Source organism: Anabas testudineus, chromosome 9 (assembly GCF_900324465.2).
Source record: "Anabas testudineus chromosome 9, fAnaTes1.2, whole genome shotgun sequence".
Classification (NCBI taxonomy): Eukaryota; Metazoa; Chordata; class Actinopteri; order Anabantiformes; family Anabantidae; genus Anabas; species Anabas testudineus.
The window spans coordinates 7,093,151-7,118,215 of record NC_046618.1 but is presented as its reverse complement, the minus strand read 5'-3'; positions in this window follow the sequence as shown (position 1 = coordinate 7,118,215).

Below are 25,065 nucleotides of genomic sequence, written 5' to 3'. Positions count from 1 at the left end.
GGCTGATTAGAGGCATCGCTGTCCTGTAAGTGAAGCTTCATAGTGCACTGAAGCAGTTGTACAGTGAGACTCTCACATCCTCAGTCAAAGAGATGACTTCTGACAAATATCAGTCTCAGCGATGAAGACATGACAGCTGTCAATCATCTCCTAATAACGATGAAGCAGAGCAGCTCACACGCTGTGGATTTGACCTGTGAGGCCACATGGATGCACACACTTTAATTGATCTCCTTTATCTCTCTTCCAGCTTTTAATAGTGAACATAAAAATATCAAGTGAATTTACAAAAGGAAACAATTAGCAGCTAATGCAATCTTACTATTTTAGCTTAAAGCCAGTCTTCAAAATATGCTTACAGACATATCTATGTCTTTAAGCATAGATATTTAAGCTGTCTGTGGTTTGAAAAATATGATCATTAAATTTCTTGACAAGAATGAAATAAGAAGATTGACTCCACTTGCATGTCTGTTAGATATGAAGCTTCGGCTTTGGTTTCATATAATACCAATAGAAGCAGGTAAGTGTTTCGCCAAAGGGAAAAGAATTTGTGTGTTATGTAATTTCATTAACAGCTAAGGAAATCCCATTTCATGTTTTATTACTTATTAAATAATGATATGATCAGTCCTGGAGAGGCTACTTTCAAACTATAGCATTACATCACACAGGGAGAAGTTGGACTAAATCAGAGCTACACCAGAAATATAGTTTGGTTAACTAAAGCTACTAGTAAAAAAAGTAAAATTAAAAATGTACAGTGTACAAGTGATATGAAAGGGAAAAATAAGTTTATTGCAAAAAGTAACTGCACCTAAGCATAGATAATTCAAAAAATATACATATAATAAACAATTATTTTTACACATTCAGATTAAAAACATTAAAAACTATGGCCAAATATTTTTGATAACCGACAACCCAAGTTCCTGGAAAACCCTGTGACCTAAGTTTGTCTTAAACAAAACAGTCCCCAGCTCCGAGTAGTTAACTAAAAAGAATAATAAAAAAAAACATCTCACTAAAATCTGAAAATATGAATGTTCATCTACCAGTTTAATAAGATTTATTGTATATGTATATAATTGTATATTTGTTGTTTTATAAGCTCACATAGGTTTGACACACTCACAGGATGCATCGTTATTTAATGCGTCATACACAGAAAAACAATAAATAAAATGAGACCATTTTGTGAATGTGAACAACTCAGTAAAAAACATCACATTAAAACATCGGTTTAATTAAATGAGTTGTACAGTAAGTTCTTCCACAGCTGTTTTAATTTTAAGCTCAGCTTTAAATAAGCTGTCTCCAGAAGCTGAACCAGGCAAATATCTTCATGTCCTCTGTTTTAAACTTTGCACCACAGATATCGCCATCTGAAAGTCGTTTGTGTAATAACACTAATGCTGGTCTCAAGCCTGCATGCTGTACAGCACAGGGTGTCATGTATTCAGATGAAAAAGGATTAATAATGCTCTTCCTCCTCTCATCTCATCGCGCAAAGCTTATGAGTTCCTTCGATCCCTGCTTTCAGAAACCATTAGCGCTCTTCCTCTTGAGAGATAGAAGACAAAGCCAGGAGCAATAGTGAGAGTCCTCTTCCTGCTCTAACTAGAAATGACACAATGTCAATAAGTATACTGATTATCCTGCCCATTTGTTTTGAGCAATGCAGTTAACGAGCTTTATTATACAAAAGACATTGTGAATACCCAATCACCATTCGTTATCATTTGTTTTGATGAGAGTAATAGAGTGGCTCATGTGAATGGTCAGCGCTGCAGAAACGTATGGTAATGGAGCACACAGTGGACGATTCCCTCCATCTGGAGCGCTCGTAGCAGGTTCGAGGATCCCACCACAGTGTTCAGTGGGCCAGGGAGAAGGGCCTCAGTCCACTCAATCGTCTTGAAGTGTTTGTGTTCCTACATCAGCTGTCCTCCCAATTCACCATTTATCTTCCCTGAACTGTCCTAACCTTTTCAAGCTTTCACTTATGACAGATTCCAGATACACTGGGCCAAGCCTCACTGGAAGCCAGCTAGAGTATCATACACACAACTGTCAGTATAAAAGGAAGCCTACACATGGCCTGGCACACTGGATTGGCCTCCTCCTATACAGCCACATAAATCTCAGCAGCATCAGACAGGTGGGTGGAGGCTCTGGCAGATGTAGCCATGAGGAATGGAGGTAGTGATGGCTCAGACAGGTCCTCTTCCCAACCTCTGGCCCTGCTCCTCTGCAGAAAGAGAACGGGTTGTGGGAGTCTGAAACAAAGGTGAGTGTTCTGGCTCATGCAAAAATAAAAACCTTGGCAGCAGGAAGCTGGGTCTGCAGAACCACCTGTCAAAAGTTTGGTCAAATAAAATTAAAAGAATTTATTCAGCAAACAAAATAGAACGCGAGGAAATCAGATGAGAAGTCTGACAAAGAGCAATCAAATGAACACAAAGAAATTAATTTGACCTGAACTGTAACAAAAATATCTAGATGTAATTGTTGCTCTTGTCTTCAATAACAATAACTTCATAATCATAATACACTGAATGTACAACTTTACTGTAATGTAATGTACTGAATCAATATTTTCCAAAGATAAATTGTCCTTGTTGTCGTTTTTGCAGTAGATAAACAGAGGTTTATGTTTGTATGTCTTGAGACAGACTTGAGAAGTACAGTAGGTAAAAAACTCCCTGGTCTCATCTTAGTGTTACAACAAGCTCAAGGAAAAGATAGAAACATGAGATTTCTTCTTGGATTTGTGCTTTCCTATGGGGATAGTTGAAAACGTCATTTCAAACTGTGAGCCTTAAATGAGCAGTTGTGAAGCGTACTTGATTGACCGAACCGTACAGCTTGTCATCTAATCAGCGAGCTAACCAAGTCTGTGCTGTACTTACCTTGCCATTCACTCTGTGTTGTTGTTGGAAAGCTGATAGACCAATTCACTTCCCTTCCTTCGCAGCTACAGTAACAATGCCAGTGTCAGTCTGAGATGTCTGGATGACTCAGTGTGCCGAATGTGCACTGCCATTTTTTAGTTAGTGAGAAAAACTAAACGAAATACTGAAAGGGAATATATAATGTTAATGAATTTTATAATCTTCAATTCAATTTTATTTATATAGCACCAAATCACAACAGAAATAATCTCAAGGCACTTTACAATGTTTGAGCTTACAAAGTATAATTATATACAGAATTATATAGAAAACCCAACAACCCCACTTGAACAAGTACTAGACGACAGTGGAGAGGAAATACTCCTTTTAGAGGAAGAAACCTCCAGCAGTACGTGACTCATAGTGGGCGGCCATCTGCCTTGACTGGTTGGGGTGAGTGAAAAGAGAAGAGAGAAAAGAACAGCAGGCAACAAACAAAACAACAAGCAGCAAAAACACTGGGCAGGTTGGTAGAGCCAGTAACTGTGCTCTGGAGATACACTGTACAGCTACTGGGCCGAAGGTACCTGCAGAGGAGAACAGAGGGAGGGAGTTGGAGAGCAGAACGCACAACTACGGGAGAGAAAGATAATGATCTTCTGATCTTAATGTGCATAGGCAAAAAATTGAGTGCTGCTTCATGTCACTTACATGTGGATTTCACAACATGGCAACTTGTTATGCCACACATCATCAGTCACGTGCATGATCCTATCCTGTGGGCAAACAGTGAGTAAAATGTGGGTTAGTTACAAGAGGCTCTCGCTTATTTACTTATCTCTATATGAGCGAGTTGACAGGCTGACGGATGGTGATCTACTCAGTTTTGTTGGCCGTCTTTTACCATCCGGCAAGTATCTGACAACCTTGATTAACATTTGTTATACTCAGCCTTACGCCCAGACTTTATGTGCAGCACTTATGTGACAAAAAATTTCAAATTTTTGGCCACACTATTTTCATAAATTAGGGGCCAAATCATTAGAAACACCACTTAATATAATGTACTCCAGTACCCACTATGACCCCAGTAATAAACATATTGTAGAATTTTTACCTTTCTGACTTCTTGTAGAAGTAGAATTCGAAAGCTGCTGTATTAGATTACATTAGATTGTACAGGTGTACATCAAGTGTACAGTATATAATTGAACTATTATTGTTATATAGTAGTATCATATTAATGCATTTATATAGTTTTTATTTTAATATTTACCTTGTTTACTTGACTTCTAAGTTAGTGTCTGTTCTTTTATTATGCCTTTTTGTTTTAATTTTGAATCCTTTGTTTGTGTTGCTGTTAACTTAAAATAAGAAATCTACCTCCTTTTAGGAAAAGTGAAAAATACCTGAACCCTCTAATTTTTCTTATTTCTTGACAGCTCAACCCTGTCAATTATTTCTGTAAGGTCCCTAAATTGAATACTTACATTCTCATAAACATCGTACTCTTTGAATAAGATAATTGGTTAAATTTATGCATCACACACTTATTCACAATGGGTGGCAGTACAGAGTTTCACAGTTAATAACGCACACATCCTTCGTCCATCCTCATGAAGAGGTAAATGAAAGAAATAAAATCTATAAAAATTACACATAACAGCAATTTCAGCTCATTCTCACTCCAGTGGTGTCAGATGCTGGTGCTTTTTTGTTGTTGCATATTGACACAAAGCTACCACTTAGCATCAGTGAAAGATGCTTGTGCATTTTGAGACACTGTATGTTGTACATATTTTATCTTTTAACTTCCACCCTGTAACTGTTTATAATTGCTGTCGTGATGAGAGGTCTGACAGGGAGCCCTCATCATTCCAATAGAGTCAAGGACTGACGCACCCAGGGTGTCAAATAGCAACACCAAAGGATACCTTTAGTGTCAGTATGAGAGGCCAAGTGGGAAGCCTCATTATATGACGCTGTTGGATTAGAATGTGTTGGCAATTTCCATTGTTCATAAACATCTACTGTTTTCATCCCAGATTTCTGGTTATATTTCACGTTTTAGCCTTACATGGCATCCTCTCAGGCACTGTTTAGTAGGCTTTGATCCATCCATCCATCCATCCATCCATTCATTATCTTAACAACTTTTCTTGTTAAGGGACATGGGGGTTTTGGAGCCAATCTCAGCTATTGTTGGGTGAGAGGCAGAGTACACCCTGGACAGGTTGCCAGAAACAGAGAACCATTAAGACTCACATTCACACCTACAGACAATTTAGAGTCACCACTTAACCTAATTGCATATCTTTGGACTGAGAGGAAGCAGGAGTACCTGGAAGAAACCCACGCAGACCTGGTCAAATAATTCCACCACACAGAAAGGCACCAGACTGGCCCAAAAACACCTGCCACTTGGCATCTCATACTGACATGTAAGTTATCCTGAATGTCAGTTTTGATGAACTAGGTGTGTTACTCTTTGACATGATCAGAATGATGGCAGCTGCCTATCAAAGCAGTTGATAACAATGATAAACAGTTACAGGAAAGGCAACTGGGCTAGGGTTGGGCACTAGAAGTTCAGGATGAAGTTAAGTTAATACTTCCTGAGCATGTATTTTTCCATTACACAATGTTACACACAGGCAACTGACATATAGTTTCTCCCGGTGTGCCCCAGGGCTCTGTTCTTGGTCCCATGTAATTTTCCTCCTTAGGTCATTCATTATTCTCTCTCTCTTTTTTTTTTGACATTTTGAACTAAATGCTGTTTATATCAAGTTATCAGTGAATTGCTGCTAACCTGCTGCATCCTTGCAGCAGGTTAGCAGCAAGGATGATGCTCTGAGGCATCGTGGGAGTGACTGAATGTTTTCAGTCAACTCCTTGATGGGTTTACATTTTAAAAGACCTTGGTTCAATCCATTAAGGGTGTAAGAAAACAACATGTTCCTCTCCAGTTGGACTAATTAGTTTTTTTTCTTTTTTTTCTGAGGGAACCTTCCTTATATTGCTGTAGGGATCCAGATGTGTAACTAGGCTAATGACTGACTGGATAACAAAGAAAAATGGGCTATAATCCTTGTACAGTATAATAAGTCACTTTCTGTAAGGCATTAGTGAATCACCATTGTCCATGAAGCTCTCACTGTTTATACAGCCAACCTTGATCTACTCTGGGGTCAAAGCATATGCAAGTTTACCATTAGATACATTGTAAATAGAGTGATTACAAATTCATTTACGTATGGTAACACTGTCTGCACAGAGGAGAGGAGATGAAAAGTGACCATGAGAGGCTGGGAGTGGCCCGGGGGGTAAAGGGTGAGAAGGCACAGCAGTGTTGAGCTGAAGCCCTGTGTCTGCTTTTGAGGAGGAGTAGAGCTGACAGAGGCCACCTCGAGAGACTCTTCACTCTCCATCAAAGAGCTGAGAAGAAGAGGCAGGGTCTGTCAGGGGTTCCCTATTCCTACAGAGCACCCACATGCTACACCTCCCACCCTAAACACCTTTAGTCAGTCTCACAAAGCTCCTCACGCTGCCACAACCCTCCAGACTCATTGGCAATGCATGACCAATCCCCAGCTCAACCACCCAAACATCACCAGAGTTTAGCACTTTGAACATGACAGACACGTCCAGGGGCTTCATTTCCACACAGTCTGCAAACACTGCGATCATATGTAACTCAGAATGTAGTCCGTGATAAAACTGATATTAAAGGTAGTATCAGATAAAATACACAGCACTGTTTCACATCACAATTATTAAACAATATCATATTGTATCTGATAGAAATCCTAAACTACTGAGACAACCAAGATAAGATTTCTCCCAGTGAAAGCAGCCTGACCATATCTGGACAACCAATTTGACTTGTTCCCCTGCAAATTGAGATTCCTTCACCTGCCCCCACCTTTTTGAACAAGGGCTATCAGTTTTAATTTTCCAAACTTTCTCTTTTCCGTCAAAATTGGGTAGGAGGAAAAGGAGAATATAGAGGCAGAAGCCACCATTCCAAGTTTTATCTGCTCTACAAAATGCCGTTATCTTGGTGCGGTGTCAAGAACTCTATCTCTTTTTTTCCAGGTGACAGGCACAGACGAGAGATAAGATTGGAAAAGAATCCCACTCCACTGAGTAAATAAATAATCAATACTCATCTAAATGTAAATGAGAAAGTAGCCCCCTTTGATAGGAGGGTTTTTATCAACCAACCAATTTTCTACAGGCACTCACTGGGCCTCAACCAAATCACCATCATTCAGCTCCCATGTAATGGATAAGAAAGGGAAGGAGGGGGCAGCTGTGGGGGGGAAGAGGAAGGGTCATTTGAGATCAGCCATGTTCAGAGGGCTGCATCAATAGCACACTTGCACTGACTACTGTATACTCAATCTCTGTTTTGTGAAGACATTGTTAAATACACATTGGGAATTTCTGATTACTGCAACAAATAATACTACATGAGCTGAGAAGAATGGTCAATATAACAATGGTCAAAAGCTGATTTTTGGAAAAGCATATTGCTTGATGATTATTTACATTTAAAAAATAACAATCTGCACTTTTGTGAAATGACATGATTGTTTTTTTTGTGTGTGTTTTCTTTTTTAACCAGATTTTATTCCACAGTTGGAATCAGGTAGGAAAATATTAAGAGATCTTGTGATTCGCTTTCAGCAATAGTGAGAAAAGAAACAGCATGTAGAGAAGTACAGAGCATTGCTCTGTTCTTTTACACAGATTACAGGATAACATTATTATTTCACAATTTATCACATCTACCTTTTTGCACGCAAAAAGTATTTTCCTACATCAACCCCATCGCTCAGTGTTTGGTGGACCAAGCCAATCAAATTCACAACTGTCAAGTTACATTTCAGCAGAATTTCCCTCAAACAATCAAGAAAGACAAGTTTGTAGGCACTGTGATTATTTTTCTCGCTCACTTGTGTTAACATTTGTGATACCTCTGCACTTTTCTAACCTTTTTTGATAGTGTATACTAGGAACAAGATTAGCATTTTATTGTCATCAGAACACACTGCGCTGCCTTTAAATTGATCCAATAAAAAACCCTCAAATACTATTTTCCTCATCCTCATTGCATTAGGTTTTATTTCATAACTCATAGATGTCAATAATGGAAACCATTATATAGCAGTATACTCAATAACAGAATTTTCCTGCTTGTAATGCATACAGTATTGATTTCATGTTTTTCTGGGTCCATAAGGGCAAGTAGCGTGGCGGAGGTTGTTTTACTGTACTCAGTCAGCAATGTAAGGAACAACATGGAGAACACTCACTGCTAAAATGTAGAAAAGAACAAAAAGATGTGATAAAACAACACTTTTAATTTCATTTTAACTCGAACAGAAATTTCAATGCACAGTAAAATCAGAAAATCAAAATAATATGTGCTGTTTCAAATCAAACATTAAAAAGCATGATATTTGAACTCTAAACACTATTACTGTGACTCCAATGTGTGATTTATGGGCTATTACTGCGCAGAAAAATGCTTATTTTTCAATTACAGTCCATTGTTTTATTAAGTCTAAAATGAACCTGGACAGCAGTATTTTTACAACAGCTGTACAGTGTCTGAGATTGGTACTGTATTGTGGAAGGCTCCAGGTGAAGCTGTGGTCTGTGGCCAAGCCTCCGTTTGATTTTTATTGTGCTGAATTGGAATGACAGAGAAAAGGATTTCACATAGCGTGTCTTCCATTTCTTCCCTGGGATCCCTCCAAGCTAGCCTCTCATGTCCCATGGGGAACAGACCCATCCAGCTAATATGCCATAAGCTGACAGCCCTCCTCTGAAATGTGTGTTAAAGAGCCGGGTTTGGGAACATAAAGGCATTCTTCAGAGGCTGACGCAATTCCTTTAGAAAATCATACTTCTCAGCACATGCAGAATGAGCACTGCTCCGTTAACACAGCACTTGGATTCCAGACATATACACATTGCTAAATGCATGTACATTTTCCATTAGTAGCAAATGACACTTTAAATACTGTGTAGGACTATATGTTTTAGAGGGGGCAACAATGTCACAGTTGTGCTTTAGCAAAAAAAAAAAGAAAAAGAAAAAGGGCTTCACTGTATTATATGCCTCTGACTCACTCATATCTATGCAATTTAGCAAGCACATGAAATTGCCCCAAGTTTTCCAACCTCAACTGTAATCCGCTCAAGGAGGATTTGGAGACTGTTCCTCTAAACCATTTTAAATCAGACAGAGCTGCGAGGGTAAAAAAATAACACTTTAAACAGAAATCTTGACAGGATAGTGCAACGTTAATGTTACACCACAGCTGCTTTTGTTTAAATCGTCTAAATTCACACCTCTTAAAAATATTGCATCACCGCTGGTTTATAATCTCTATGCAATTTTACCCTTTGATGGTCTTAAAGAATGAAAATGCTTTTTTCTGACTTATTTTTATAAGAATTACAAAATGCCCAATATAAACGTTTATCATACGACACAGGCCAGACTGAAGTGCCACATTTAGACTATGTCCACACCTACTGAGACTTCCTGTTTTCCCTTATTCAATTTGCACAAAAATATTAAAGCCAGAACTTTTAAGTACAAGAGGCAATATTGCAGTTTCACAGAGCAATCTTTCACAAGCACATTGTTCAACAACAGAATCACCAGCCATTTAAAGACCAATACCAGAGACCATAACGCCTTTATAGTTGGTGTTGTCAACTCAATTTTCAAATTCCACCCCACACTCTGGCTTCTTCTATTGAAGTGTCATCTGATCTGCTGAATTACTGACAAGGCCACAGTCATCACCGAATCATTCTGCCTTTCTCTCCAACAACACCCATCAGCAGCTGCATTATGTTCACCTTAAACCAGGGTAATAACAGCTCTGTGGAAAAAAAAAAAACCCTGCTTGGAGCCGGTGTGTCATCAAACTCTCAGTCCCAGTGTCTTTTATCTGAGGATTTCTAGACTTTACTACTCTGCTGTGCCATGCCTTGCGTAATCATAGATGTGAGATTAGTACTATTCAGCAACTGTAAATAATGTTCTAATAATTCTAATTTATTTTTGTTAAGAGGTCAAAGCACTTTGAATATAAAAAAGCAACTTTTAGCTTCCAAGTCTTGAAAATCAATGAAATCGTACTGTAACGCTAATTCTGCCTATCCTCGCTGTATTTAAATGACTCTGTGGTTGTATTGAGATTTTAAAACTTTACAACATCTTACCACAGCAGCAATTCTGACCGTCAACATCAAGCGGGAAATATGACATTGCAGGCATCCAAGCAGAGGTAGAGCTGCCCAGTTAAATGATCACTCTGCCATTGGTGGATTTAATACTTTTTCTCCTTAGGTCAACAGGAATGAGCTTGGTTTTTGCAGGAGTAAGACTAAGATGACCTGCAACTTATCACAGTGAAAAATTTAACAACTTCACCTGAGCCTGTGGTTCTCTTGGGAAGCAGAATGGCTGAGGGAGGTCCTTTGGGAAAATACTGTGCTCACTACCAAACAAAACTGAAGGACACCAAGTACAGCGTGGAAAGGTTGCCGATATGATCACTGGGGTAGAAGAGTGACAAGATGGCCAAAGCAAAGAGAGAGGTACAATGAGCTGGCAGCACTCTCACTGCTCAAGTTGTCAAGCTCTCACTGAGATTTTAACTGAATCAAACAAGGACACTGGGACACTTTGTTTTTGCTGGCTAGTTCTTGTGACTGTTTTTTTTTTTTCTGCAATGTTTTCATTTAGCTTCTTATTATGCAAGAGAATGCTGCCACAATCAAAGGTGCACGACAGGCTGATACTAACGTAAAGTAGACACCTTCTAAGTACAACTAGAGAAACGGTCCTAGGGTATCTGAATTAGTCTTCTAAATATGTAGGAAATTCCTAATCAAATGACCAAGCCAAATTTGGACGTGGTTAAAGGCGAGTTATTAACTTGAAGATTCATAACACTGGTTTAACACTTTTCTTGTGGTTACTTCTTCAGTTTAGGGCTGTTCACATGTAATGAAAGATCCCTGACTGAGCATTGTATTGCTAATATTCACGTTGGGTTGTTCAAGATTATGGATTCATACTAAGAAGATTATTGTTTACCTTAAAAAAAATATTTTAAATGACAAACTCTGAATAATCGTTTCTGACAAAAAGCACATGACTTTTTTGTCAATATGTTGTTAGTGTTTATTTTTATTTCAAAGGTCAGGCCGCTCCTCTGGCTTTGCAGATATATATATATATTTTTTTCATATTTTTCTTTTTTTGTCCTACACTGAGACACATGTCACCCTAATTCATTCCCAATGCATCCTGTGTTTGAACCAACAACTCTCATCTAATATGAACTGCAACATTTTATACTAAATCCAACAGAATAGATTTTCACGACTTGTTACAACTATGTATAAAAATGTGTATATTACTGTGAGTTGACCCTCTATGTCGTTTGTGTAGGGGTTCTCCTCTACACATCTGCTCCTGCTAATGCCATCTCCTACCAGCATTCCTGATGCTCAGGTGAGTGTTCTCCTGGTGTGAATTGCAGACCTTGTGCTGTACATTGATGCACTGCCTCCATTACCACCCTGCCTCCTTCCGAGGAGTAGACGCCATTGTTTATGACACTGACACATGCAGTAATGGGTATTTCACTTGTGCACCTATACTGAGCGCGTGTTGAAACTGGAAACACAGATAAATATGGTGCGTATCCACAACATCAGTAAATTTCTATTTCATCAACTGAAGCATTAGACTGATCACTAGAAAACCACAGTGTAGTGGTAGCATTAGTCATTGAACACATTGCCAACAGAAACTAAAATTACAACGTCTTAAAGGAGCAGAAATGACCCCATGGGCAAAACAGTAGCTATTACAAATTCGCTATCACTGTGTGTTTTGTCTCTCAGTTATTTCTGGAACTGAAACGTTTAGGGAATTCAAGGCGCAAAACTTCTGATAAGATTTAACTGGAAACTCTCTTCAAGAAAATCATCAAACATGTAAAGATTTGTCTCAGGGGATTTGAGGAACTTCAGACATACTGTACAAGTCAGATGAATCCTGCGGTGCAGTACGTCCCTGCAGACTGGGGAACATGGCAGCTGTCACTAACAAGGAAAGTCACATGCCACTCTTCTCCTTTATGTTCAAATGCAAACACAGACTCTGGTGTATTAGTGCCAGATATTTTCAATTATCTGGTGTCAACCTTTATCTCTTCACATTTGCCGCTGTAACAGCTGGATTGATGCCTTCCTCTTTTCATATTTCAAGCACTGTTGTACTTCAGAGGAGGAGGAGGAGAAGATCACAACAGTTTCATCCAACTTTTATGTAGGTGTTTTAGATTCTGGTAGCCTCAGGGTAAATGGTGCACACTGTTAAATTCTTTAACAATGCTTTTAGTGACACAGTGATTGTGAATAAAAACGAAGGCTCCCAGGAAATGCTTGTCTTGAAGAAATCTTGTTCACCAAACAGCTACTTCATTTCAATCACAGGGATTATCCGTTCAGATATAAGAGTTTAGCAGATATAGAAAAAAATCCACTCAGTGTTGCTTGTATGTATTTGTATTACAATGTGGGTATAGAGCACAGCATGGTTTCACATCTCCCCAGTAGTTCGATATTTCAGTACAACAAAAAAAGCATTTTTCTGTTTACATAGCAAGCTTGCATCAAGTGGAGAATTGTGCACATAAAATTACCATAATAGGCGGCCACCGAGTTGGCTAATGTGCTCCTCAGGATGATAGGGCATGCAGAGACTTGCTGAGGAACAGACAATATGGAAAAAGCAAAAAAATCCCCAGTATAGCCTCATTTTTCCAGGCCCTGTTTAGTACATGTGTGTGCAGCCACCCCAGGAGCAGAGAGGTTACCCCACATCTGGAGAAATGAGTTTGACCCTCTTAAAGGGCACAGGAAGTTGCCCCTGAAAGCTGCAAACAAAAGCAGCAGTGGCGAGCAGGAGCCCAGAGCGCCATTCATCGCGGCTAATGACTTGTTCATTAAGAGTGATGATGGATAAAGACTTCTCACGCTGAGATGAAATCAAGATTTATATGCGTTGTTTCCTCACCCAACTTGTGGGAAGATCATCATCATTTAATTCTATCTCTGCGGCCGGTGATGGGCATCCAGAGAGCGGGCTATCAAACGGTGCAGTCAGCTGGCAAAATCCAAAACGTGCCGTTGGCACATCTGGAGCTTGCCGTCGCAGCTGAGGGTGAGCAATGGCTGCTGGCAGGTGGCCAAATTACAGGCAGAGACGCTTCAGGACTCCATAGCCTCCACCCTGGCTTCTCCTCGTTTAGATCATCATCATTATTTATTTGCTTATTTATTATTTTTTCCATTATGTGTGCTGTGTTGCATTTCAACAGCACTTTTTATTTTTTCCTTAGCATCAGCGTATTATCACACTGCGCTAGACCCTCGACCCACCTCTCTCTGTAGGTTCTTATCTCTAGCTGGAAATAGGCCCCAAGACACTTCATCAGTGTCCTTCACCCTGCTATCTGCTGCTCCCAACTTTTATTAAAACTTCAGCCTTTATCAGCTCCTGGGTAATTCAGGCATGACAAATTGGGCACCAGATGCCACCTCCATTTGAGGCCGCTGTACATCTCTTGCTCCCCTATCAAGACAATGCGAGGTGGCGGGCTGCAGCACTGTGGGATATCCACCTTTAGCCCACCACATCAGGTTACTTCAACAAACTTCCTACATCCATCTGAATGCTGAATCCTACATTTGCCATTGTAAAAGTTCTTCAGGACGCATCTCCTCTACCTCAGTGCTGTGCCACTCACAACCGTTTTTTTTTTTCTGTACAGTACACAATGCAGCAGAGTCACTATACACTAAATACCTCTGGAAACATTTGGGTCTCTTTTTGATTTTATGATTTTGTCGTCAATTTGAATCTGGTCCGAAAGAATTATTGCAAATGTCGCCTTCTGAAGTGTCTTATTGCTGGTTCACATTTAGTGTCTTGTGAAATGTTATTCTTAAATTAGTCGTGCATGGTTCAAGTAGTCTATATAGTAGTCATCAGACACAGTTCATCATTTTAACACATACACTTGTTACCAGACACAATCTTAGAAAATATTGTAAATAAAATGAATGTTGAAGCTGCATGGATCCATGGTGACTGAAATTAGTGTTAGAATAATGTATTATTTCTACTTTTATAGTCCTTGCGTAGTAGAGAAAATTTTAATGGTACAGGTTGACTTATTTATTTGTTTGAGAGCCTGTGCATAAACTTCTAAGCATCAATCATGAGAACATGAGGTGGCTACACAATCATTAAAAAAACAAAAACAATTATTTATGGGGCATTGTGTTTTTGAGCCAGAAACACACAACTAGCTTGTGCTTATGATGACATGGACAAGAAGAGCACCGGACAGCTCATATTTACTGTCTCCTCCTCCCGCACATTTCATTTTGGGCATGTTTAAAGATAGAACATAATTTATGATGCATTAAAAAAAAAAGGGAATGTGGAGTTGAGTTGTACGCTCTGTTAAATAAAACCACCGCAGCTCTAGGATATAGAAAAAGAATCAGTCAATGCCATCACTTCATTTATATTACAACAGTTAATAATCTGCTGGGTTTCAAGAACAAAGCTGACTGAAACACATCTACTTACATGTGAGATAACCTAATTCCTAAGTGTAAAATATTTGAAAGTTAACACCACTGCACATAAAGCGGCTGAGGGAATCAGGTACTGGAACTCTTGAGTAGTATTCATAGTGATAGGGGCAGTATTCATGGGATATAGTCCCTACCTAGATGGGCACATCATCTGCTCCTCAGGGGATTCAGTGAGGGTCCTGCTTGTAAATAAGAATCCATGACAGAGGGGCAGCAGGCGTGAAGCATGAGATTGGAAACCAAAGGCATCACACTGGGCGGTTGGATCTTAGTGATTTTAGCAACACATAACTCTAGACATAGACCCTGAATTTGGCATGAGCTAGTACACACTCATGCACATAGGGGCAGCCATGCATATGAGCACCCTCTCTTACACTGCATTACAGTGAATCCCCGCTTTCATACATATAATGTCTTCAAATTTGCTCAAAAATAATCAAAGCCTTGCTTGGTTCAAACCAGGAATATGTTGACAGTGAGAAGTGTACAGGACACACAGAACAGATCCACTCTCATTATTCCAACTGGGTTCCATTTTAATTTCTCTCTAACATCCACGTTTGGTCCTTCCGTGCCCAACGCAGCAGCGCTGGCCAAGATGCCAGCTGTGTTTCATGGCTAAAATGTGTTTTAAGAGCTACTGCAGGATGGTAATGTGTTGTGCAACCTGCCAGCCCATGAGCATCCTGAGGCAAATGGGAGAAGCAGTGGTTAAAAAGCAGGATTTTTTGGGCTGGAGCCAGGGAGTAATCTACCACATAAAGGCATGGCATTACTGGGAGCTATCATATGGTATACGCTTCCCAAAAGACTCAATTTTTTAGAAGACCTCCTGTTATTTGGTGCTGATGGAATTTGGCACAGAAAGCCTGATTTAGTCAATTAACATTCAAAATTAAGAAGCACTTTACATAGCTGTGTTAAATGAGAAAACAATAGATTCACTTGTGAATGATGCTGTAAGCCTCAGACAACAGCAGAGCAAACATTTACAGTGAGCTTGTTTTTTTCACACATTTACCTATTGGTTTGAAAAATATACCAATTCCCTGCGTGAAAATCCTTTCATTTTGGCAATTTGTTATGTCAAATAAGTTTGCTGGGTAAACTGGACTTGGGTACAGAAGCCTGTGATGAATAGTCTCCATTAGGCTGGAATCTTACAAACCTTAAAGTGAAAACATACCTAAAACAAGAGCATCATTAGGAAAATGAGCAAAGACCTGAACCTGGAGTGTTTCTGAGCAGAGATGAATGATGGCATCACACCTCAGTCCATTATAGACTCTATTTATACACAGGGACACAGAGGAGCAACACTAGTTAGAGGCTTCTCTCCAATTAGGTTATTACTGGTCTGGGAGCCTTTCTACTCAAGGAAATTTCAGAATAGAAATTGTGTCTTTAATCAAGCATAAGGAAATCTGTCACGGAGCAGCTCTCTTTCCTGTTTTATTATGTAGTTTGCTTTCCAGTAATGCACTTCTTGTTTTGTGCTTTAAAAGTGAATTTAGCTTTATTCCATTAAGGATGGGTACAAATATCAAAAGTCTATTTTCTACTGATAATATTCATGCTATGATTATCTGCTTTGAAGTTAGCCACACAAAGCTTTGTTCTGTCACATTTCTAACAACAAAAAGGCAAATAATAAGGTTATTTAGGTGATTCCACACCAATCTGCAATTTACATTGAATTTAGTGGGACAATTTAGTTTCCTGGGTTAAACCAAACTGCAATCTGCATATGGTAACCCTATTACATTTTCTGATGTAATGGTCACGTATCCACAATTAATGTAAAATATTGTAAATATGTAGATACTTAACATATTAATATGTGTTAAGTATAATTTATATATACATTAATATAAAGTGTATACAGGCAACACATTTCTGTCCACTAAAATATCTAAAACATGATTCATCCTGTTTTGTTGTATGCAAAAATATCTGATCTTGCAGTTTAACTAGTTTTGTGAGTCTAATGTTAATGTTTTTATTGGTTGTTTCCTTACAAAGCAGCATATGACTGAATTTTAAGTCATCAGTCAATCAAACAGTTTTTTGCATTACACTAAACCTGCATTACATCACCTTGTTTTTTTTTTTTTTTTTTGTTCTACTTGCTGACTGACTGATGTGCTGGTCCCTACACCCAACATTGCAGCTACATCCTTGTTCAGCATCCAAGCTAATAATCAGACCAAACAGCATCTTCACTTAGCAAAAACTACCCTGAAACCTTAGTGTGAGACCTCGTTAATTGATTATTTCCATTATCAGTGTTTCATTAATTTCCTTCAGTATCGTTTGAACAGTCCAGCAGAGCTGCAGTATTAGGTGCAACTGGAGGAGGCACCTAGTCTGAAGCTAACATGTCTTGATCTAGTTAGAGCTGTATTGTACATATTTTGTTATTAAAAACAAAAATCTCTCCTAGAACAAGAGGAACAATAAGGCATTTAAAGGCTTTTAGAACTACAGACAATAATTTATGTGAAAATATCACAGTTTAGCTTTTTAGTCTTTATTCTTCATTCCAAAGGTTTAGGGTGAGGATTAAAAGCACCAGTGTGTTTCCAATAAAATGCCAGTATAATGTGAGGTATAGTATGGCCTCTTGCACACAGCCTGAGTGACAGGTCAGCGTACAGCCCTGGAATTTCCCCCGCGCTCCTCCTTATCGTGGGACATGGTGGCCTTACTCGAAGTCAAGCGAGGTATAAAGGATTGCTGTCTGTATTTTTTCATTAGACTTTTCTTTTGTTACTGAATATATAAATCCATTGTGGCAAGATGCAATATGTATCATGGCGCTCCACCTGCGGACGTCTCATAATGGCTGCCATGTCCCTCCAGTCAGGGATGATAAGTGAACCCCCCGTGAATGTTAATGATAGTGATCATTCTGAACCAGCCCGCCTCTCCGTCTTCGCTCACAGCCCGAGTGTCACACACAGGGTGGCAAGGTTCAAGGGACTAAAATGAAAACAAACAGTCAAGGAGATATATTAATAAATAAAGCTGTAAATGAATGAGTGAGGCGCTGAATGAATGAATGCACATAGAGAAAAATATACTTCAGACTATTTTTTTTTATTACTTTTACCTGGAAATGAACAGTTTCTGGCAGTATATCGTTTACTACTCTTGATTAATTATTGTGTGATTTAATGCAAAGGTTCATGCTGGTGGTTGTATTTTTTATGCACTTGAAATCATTTCATTAATTACAAGGCTGGAGAACTCTGGGGAGCAGGTGGATTCAAACAGATGTGGCTATTTACATGACCGCAATAGCCTGGGCTTCATATCTGGTCATTGCTCGTAAATAGCTTTGACAACATGCACACTTGCATGGCTGGACAAAGGCTTGATTCAGCTAATCAAAACTGACAATACTGAAATCACAATGAGCCTTTTCCTATCAAGCGCTATGAGTCAAATGGGAGATGAGCTTAAGTATCCCAATAATCTTGAACAGCACCCGTACAACAGAGATAACCTGCAAAACTGAGAAGATTCTGCTTCCTGTTAACTATATGGAAAAAAAAGAGCCGTGTCATTTGGAACAAATTTAATCGAATTTTCCTCAACAGCCTGCAACTTTCTCTCTGTTGTTGTCTGTCTCCTTCAGTGTTCGCTGGATTGTTTTGATCAATACACCAGCCTCTTCAAGCAACACACCCAGCTCAAGTAACAGGCAGGGGAGAAAGCAAACACAGTGCCCATGCCAGCTCATCCCCCTCTCCACATCTCACTGCTTCCTCCTAGTCTTAACTTTGCCAGAGTCCTTGGAACTTGCCAAATCCGGTCATGCCTGCTTAGCTTGCTGGACTGATTATGCCAGAAAAGAAAATAAGACACAGATGTATACAAACTCTTGATGGTGCCAGTGCAGAGACAGCTAATGGCTTCATCTCGACCCTCCCATTGTAGCCGGGCACAGGTGGGGATAATTAGAAATCTCTCTGTCTCTCTCTCTGCTCAAAGTCGATTCTTTTCCAGTTGTGACAACCAAAAGGAGGCTATGAGGCTAGCGTCCTAGGCTACACCCTTTCCTTTATCAACCTCCCTAACCCCATCATACATGCATCATACATACATACATCAAAAAAACATGGGCGTGTCCGGCTAATGGTTGGAACGGCAACAGTGGAAGAAACCTTTCCAAAAAGACACCTAGAAACATCTTGCTGCAAAGCAGACCTTCTCCTGTCAACAGTGGAGGAAGCACAGCAAAGACTGTGTCATTGCCAAGACTAATCTAGTGCTCAAAACAAATCAAGCTTGGTAGAAATAAAAAGTAAAATGAATGTTTTCCAGCTTTTGGAAATTGAATACCTCTGAGTGCACTATAAAAAAACTGTTAGGTGTCTTACTCCAGATCGCTGCCTCATTTAATCATTTCTTTTTCCCGAAGTCCAGATGTGTGAACGGGCTCCAGAATGTGGCCTCTGTCCACTCTTTGGGAGACTCATAATGAAATAATCCTGCATGAGCAATTCCTGATGCAAAGCGGAGCACTATCATGTAGCCCATGTGCTTCAAAAGGCTTGAAAACCCCCTTTTTTCCTGCGTTAGCCTGAGTGACAGCAGAGAGACATGTGTCTTCAGATGAGAGGAGGCGAGTCTCATTACACCATATTTGGTTGACACTGAGTGATTCAAGTGTTCCTGGACAATTCAGACACACTGATATAAAACACATTAAATGTCTTTCACAGCACTTTACCTGACACTGTTCATCTACACTCATCTGTCATCCCTGACGAGCCGGCTTTTGTCGCTGCTTCAAGTCTGGGATGAGGACTGTGCTGAGGAGGGAATAAAAAGGAGCTGTAACGAAACACATAAAAATAAAACAACGGTTAAAAACATTTTAAGATCTCAAGAATCAAATCCTCTTTTGAATTTGGTTTTCAAGGGCATTCTGTGATTCGTGTTTTTAAAAGATAATACATCATTTGGCTTTTACAGTTGGTGCCATAATGCCAATTTGGAAATTTGTCAAGTTTGCCACAGCACATGCAGATAAAATCAAACATACTGTAAACGTATCTGATACGTATGTGTGTCTGACAAGGCAAACTCTCCCAAAATGCTGTTTCTTGTTTTGCAGTAATCATACATGACACATTCTAATATTATTTTGACGTCTTGCATTGAATAAAAGAGAACAGTAATGCAGGGAGGCATGTATATAAACTATCTCAGTTTCTCTAAGAGTGAAAGGCAGAGAGACAAGATGACACAGTGAACTGAGAAACCTGAAAGACAATCACTGTGACAATGAGAATTTGCAGCTCAGTCAAAGTTAGGATTTAATTCAGATCTTAACTTGCCACCAAACTGCCATCTCTGTGAATGAAAGTAAGTAATACCTGATTAGTCACTCACATTTGAAGAGAAGGTTTGTCACTTTGTCAGACTGGGAGTATTATCAAAAACGAACAAACTGGAGTCAGCACCCGGAACCCATACTTGTAAGTCCACCGTCAGAAATTGTTAGCCTGCATCCCTCGTCTTTGACACCAAGGCGTTGATCCTCATTCTTGCTGCAAAGACTTTGAGGTGAGAGCGAGGCAAGGATAGATACGGTGGAGGCGGTGATAGGGCAGGTGAGTGGAGAGGATGCCAAGTCCAGTGGTCAGCAGGTAACAGAGAGAGGGCGGCTGTCACATCCTGCTGACTTAGCCAAGACAGATGAGACAATCAGCAACCCAAGGCCCAGACAGCTCTTCAACCCTGTCCGTGTTCAGCGTTTGAGGGCAGCTTTCCACAACATCTCAAACGAGCACTCACCTTTCTCTTTGGAGGTGAGGCCACTGATCAGGAATGTTGTTCTGATGCAATAATACTGTGGGATATTCTCTATGGGGGAGGGTTACTTTAAAGCTGCAAAAATATTTTTTAAATAGAAGAAAAAGCGATCTAATGACTGTGTAATGTGAAAAAGGTCACTTGTACAAAGCTCCAGATAATAAACAAATTGAACAGCTAAAGTGTTTTTCTCAAGAGTTGGTGAAAAGCAGAGCGAATGCTGAGGGTAGCAAACATTAAAAGCCTTTCTTTTCCTGTCTTCATGATGGAAACTATATAACACTGGTATAAATATGCTAATCCTATGGGGTTTACTATACGCTAGCACTAAAAATGATGCGAGACAGGGGCCACCAGTCATGTGGACCATTGTCTCATTTGTTTGTGGTAATTATACCACGGCGTCACGTTTAATTTGACAATGACCAATTCGTGTTTCAAATTGCTGTGCAATGTTGCTGAGTCCCTTATGCTTGATAATGACCTTAGGACACCCCTACACATCTAACTAACACACACACACACACACACACACACACAAAAAAACATTTTGGACAGAATATGTGTGTGTGTGTGTGTGTCTTCTTGCTAATCTTCCTAAAGACTAGACCCCAGGCCAACTTCCAGCCTCTCTCCTAATTGCATTGATTTTTAGCACACTAAATCTAGCTGTGTCACAATCTGCACTCCCCAGGCATGATGTAGTGCTCCAACGCCAGCCTGCACGTCTGCTACCAAATTTTCTGGCCTAAACTTTGAGCCGTAATAGCATGATTAATGGTTAAATTAATTAATTGCTGAATGTATGCTAATTGTTTAATTGGTTGCCTGATCTATATAAGATCATTTATAAATTAAAAGAGTTGATTTAAAAAGTTTATTGATTAAATGTGACAATGAGTTATACGGCTGACTACCTGATTTGCAATTTTCCCAATTAAATTCACAAAGCTCTTTAAAGTGCGGTTTTGCAAAGTGTGCCCTATCCAAGTGATCTATACCACACCTGACACTGCTGTACTTATTTATGAAATCAGACAGCTGATAATGATGCATTAATATTAATGCAAACTGTAAATTTTCATATTCCTCTGCAGAAAACAATCCAACAGCATTTGTCATTGTAAATCCATCTGTATTTCACATTTTTTATGCAAATTAAAGTGGAAGTCCTCTGTAAGGTCAAGTATCCCAAAAGAATCAGGTTTTTTTGGTTCTACGAGCTACAGGTGAATTATCTTGGGAAGACATGCAGAAGAAAATTGCTGTGAAAATAACCAAAATTTATTTCCACTATCTCTATACATTGGGCACTTTTTTAAACCCGCTATCTTAAAGACCTTTAGAATGTCTGGCACAATATGCGCATTATACTACCCTCTAAACAAACCCATGAGGAAATATATCAGTATATATATTAGTATATATTATTCAAATATATTAGTTGTGTTTTGGTAAATTGTGGTACTATTGCACTACTCTACACTGCATTTCCTGTCTGTCAAAATAACTGTTTTGTTGTTTCACAACGTCCCATAGAACTGCATTACTGTAACAGCCGCTTCACAGTAGAAACACAAGTTTAATTCCCTGTCATTTCCTTTAAAAGCAGCAAGTGAGGAAGAGAGACTGATGTTTCAGAGAGGAATTCAATGAACAACAAGAAGTTCCAAAATTAACACAGACAATTAATAATACAAATCACCATACATGCTGACATCAGTCTCACTGATGAAGCTACTTGGAGGAGCAGTGAAAAGTTTCCATGACTCAACTTCCTGTTCCCTGACACATCTTCAGAGAATTTAGGCCTTTGTGTGTGTGGAAATATAAATAATTAATAAAGTCAGCTGCATTACAAAAATTACACATAGCCTCTCTCCCAAATCACAGACTGCAGATGAGGTGAGATATATCTTCAGTCTATCATTTGGGTCTTCAACCAACTTCATAAAAAGATCCAGAGCTCCACAAGTTGTTGTGAGCAGCTCAGTCATCACACAGCTGTGCTGACGTTTCTGCAGAACTCCAGGCCACACTCATAACTATGAAATTGTAGTAATTTGTGTTGTTGTGATTTATATTTTCATGTGTATATTAATCAGAAGATGAAGAAAAACGCTTCCTCGTGAGAGGTCACTCTTGGTCTTTAATGATTCTGGTGCATGCTGGCTCTAAGTAAAGGAACATTACACTGCATTTGCAATAAAAGGAGGCGTGAGAAGATTCTATCGTCCTATACTTTGGTCCAAAATGTGCACCAAAATTGCACTGTGTCATGTTCGCCCGGTGACAGGAAAATTGCAAAAGCAGGCGCAGCCTAACAGAAGTAGACTAATGCTGAGGAAAACTGCATAAGAGCTGTGTTATATGAATGCTGGCATTGTGCCTGCAGGTAAATAGGCCCCTAGTGAGTTAAACTTCAGTGATATCAATCTGTCCATTTAGGAAGCACAAGTGATTGTGAATCAGTTTCACCTGCTTTGGTGCAAATAAAAGTGACAACAGATGCAATGGAGAGGCAAAAGCAAGACACCACTGAAAAAGGAGATGATTTTGCATGAGGTGGTCAGAGACGAATACTCCCTCCTGTCTTGCTGATTCTTCTCAGGTTTTGTGTTTTGCCAGTTTCCTTGTCAATACTGGTTTCATGAGGCTGTGCCTGCAGCTCAATCAGGTTGTACAGGTAGTCTATTTACTTCAAGATGGCACATCCATCCATCCATGCACAGTAGCAAGAAGGTTTGCTGTCTCTCCCAGCACAGTCTCCAGATAAAAGTGGAGATACCAGGAGAGCTGGACAGGGCCATCGAGGGGCAACAACATGACTGCTATCTGCTCCTAAAAGAAGGAACACAGCCCTACGAAATGAACTCTACCAAGCTACCGATGTGTATGTTTCTGACCAAACTGTCAGAAACGCATTTAACGACTGTCAGAAACGTCGTTAAATGCAACCGGTTTGGTGGTGGGTAAGAGATGGACTGGGAAGGAATATACTTGGAGGGCTGCACAGACCTCAACGATACCCTGACTGTAGAACTAATGAACTGGGATGACATATTCAGAGTGACAGTCAGACCTAAATCTGGTGCAGTAAGACCTGGGTTTCTCCTGGTCCAGGACAATTCACGAATAAAAAGAAAACAAAACAAGTCTGTCACATCATACTTTTTGCTAACATGCAAGGATGTAAATATAATAATAATGTATAATAATAATAAATATTGTAGGTAATAAATAAATAGATAGTGGTCCACTGTAGCTGGCTAAGCTCAGAATTACATTGAAAGCAAAGGTTATTTACAGTATTGAACTTCAGCAAAACACTGTCAAATAAATAAATGTCTGCCACGGTGTGCAGGGCAGCCACTGTCTGCTGCAGTGAATGTGCAGCGCTAAAGTTTGATAACAGGAAAATGAGACAGAAAGTTATTTTATTTATATATTGAATTCAATCAGACTTTACAACCCAGCTTTTTTGCAAAACAAGTATTCCAATTTCACAAAATAACAAATTAAATTAAATAATAAAAAAAAAAAACTGTTTACTTTAATAAACTTTTTTTTTTTTTACCACCATTCTCTATATTCATACAGCCCAAAACTGGCAGATGCTGAAACTGGCAGGTTTACCAAAGATGATAAATAAAAACACATGCTCAAAGGCAGAGAGACAGGGTGCTAGAAAGAATGAAATGACCAATTTGGCCAGTTTGTTGAGAGCCACGGCCAACGCTTCTATGGAGAAATCACACAAACATGTACATTTTTCTAGACAAACATTGTCACTTTTTATGCAAACAGATGATTTCCAAATATGAAATCCAGGTTTTCACTGAATTCAAAGCTGCCAAGAATTCTACCTTTCAGACACATTCATCTTCTTCATTGTCTTGTCTTCCACCGTCTGTTTATTCTGGCATTCATCAAAGCCATTACTGCCATGCCCGTCAGAACTCTTTGAGGGAAATGAAAAACAGCAGTCATTTTTAAGGTTCAGGCTAAAGGGTACTTCATGTAGAGGGAGTCTGGTACACCATCCCTTGTTCTCAATGTGCCTCTACCATGCTGCTGTATTCTGCATTGCATTGTGAATACCACCTGCAAAGTTCATCATTTGCCCCTGAATGTGATCAAATGTTAGTAGGAAAAATGGATGGTGGTGTTACAGGACACATAACAGCTCAAAAGGCTGTCAGCATCAGTTCACGCAAAAATGACCAAATACATACATAAATAAATAAGCAGACATTTTATCCACTACTCAACAGTTGTGGAGCGATTTAACCTTCCCATGTAAGAAAACCTTCCCATGCTTCAATAGAATACTGTATATCCATCCCTGCAACCAAATGAAGAGCAATTAGTGCCATTACGTTTTCCAAAAGGCCACAATGGCAATAAAAAGGAGTGATTGTACAGGTGGCAAACATTGTCCTGTCTCCAGGAGAGGAGAGCGCCTTTGCTAATGTTGCTGCTGTTGGTCCAGAGGTTACATGAATAGCTAGTGGTACAATTTTATTTTTTAGCTTTTTGTAGTTCCTCGGAGGTGATGAATGGCAATGGATACAGTGCCAGTAGCGATCTCTCTAGAAGTAGCTTATTCTGTGCTGCCAAGCATGAT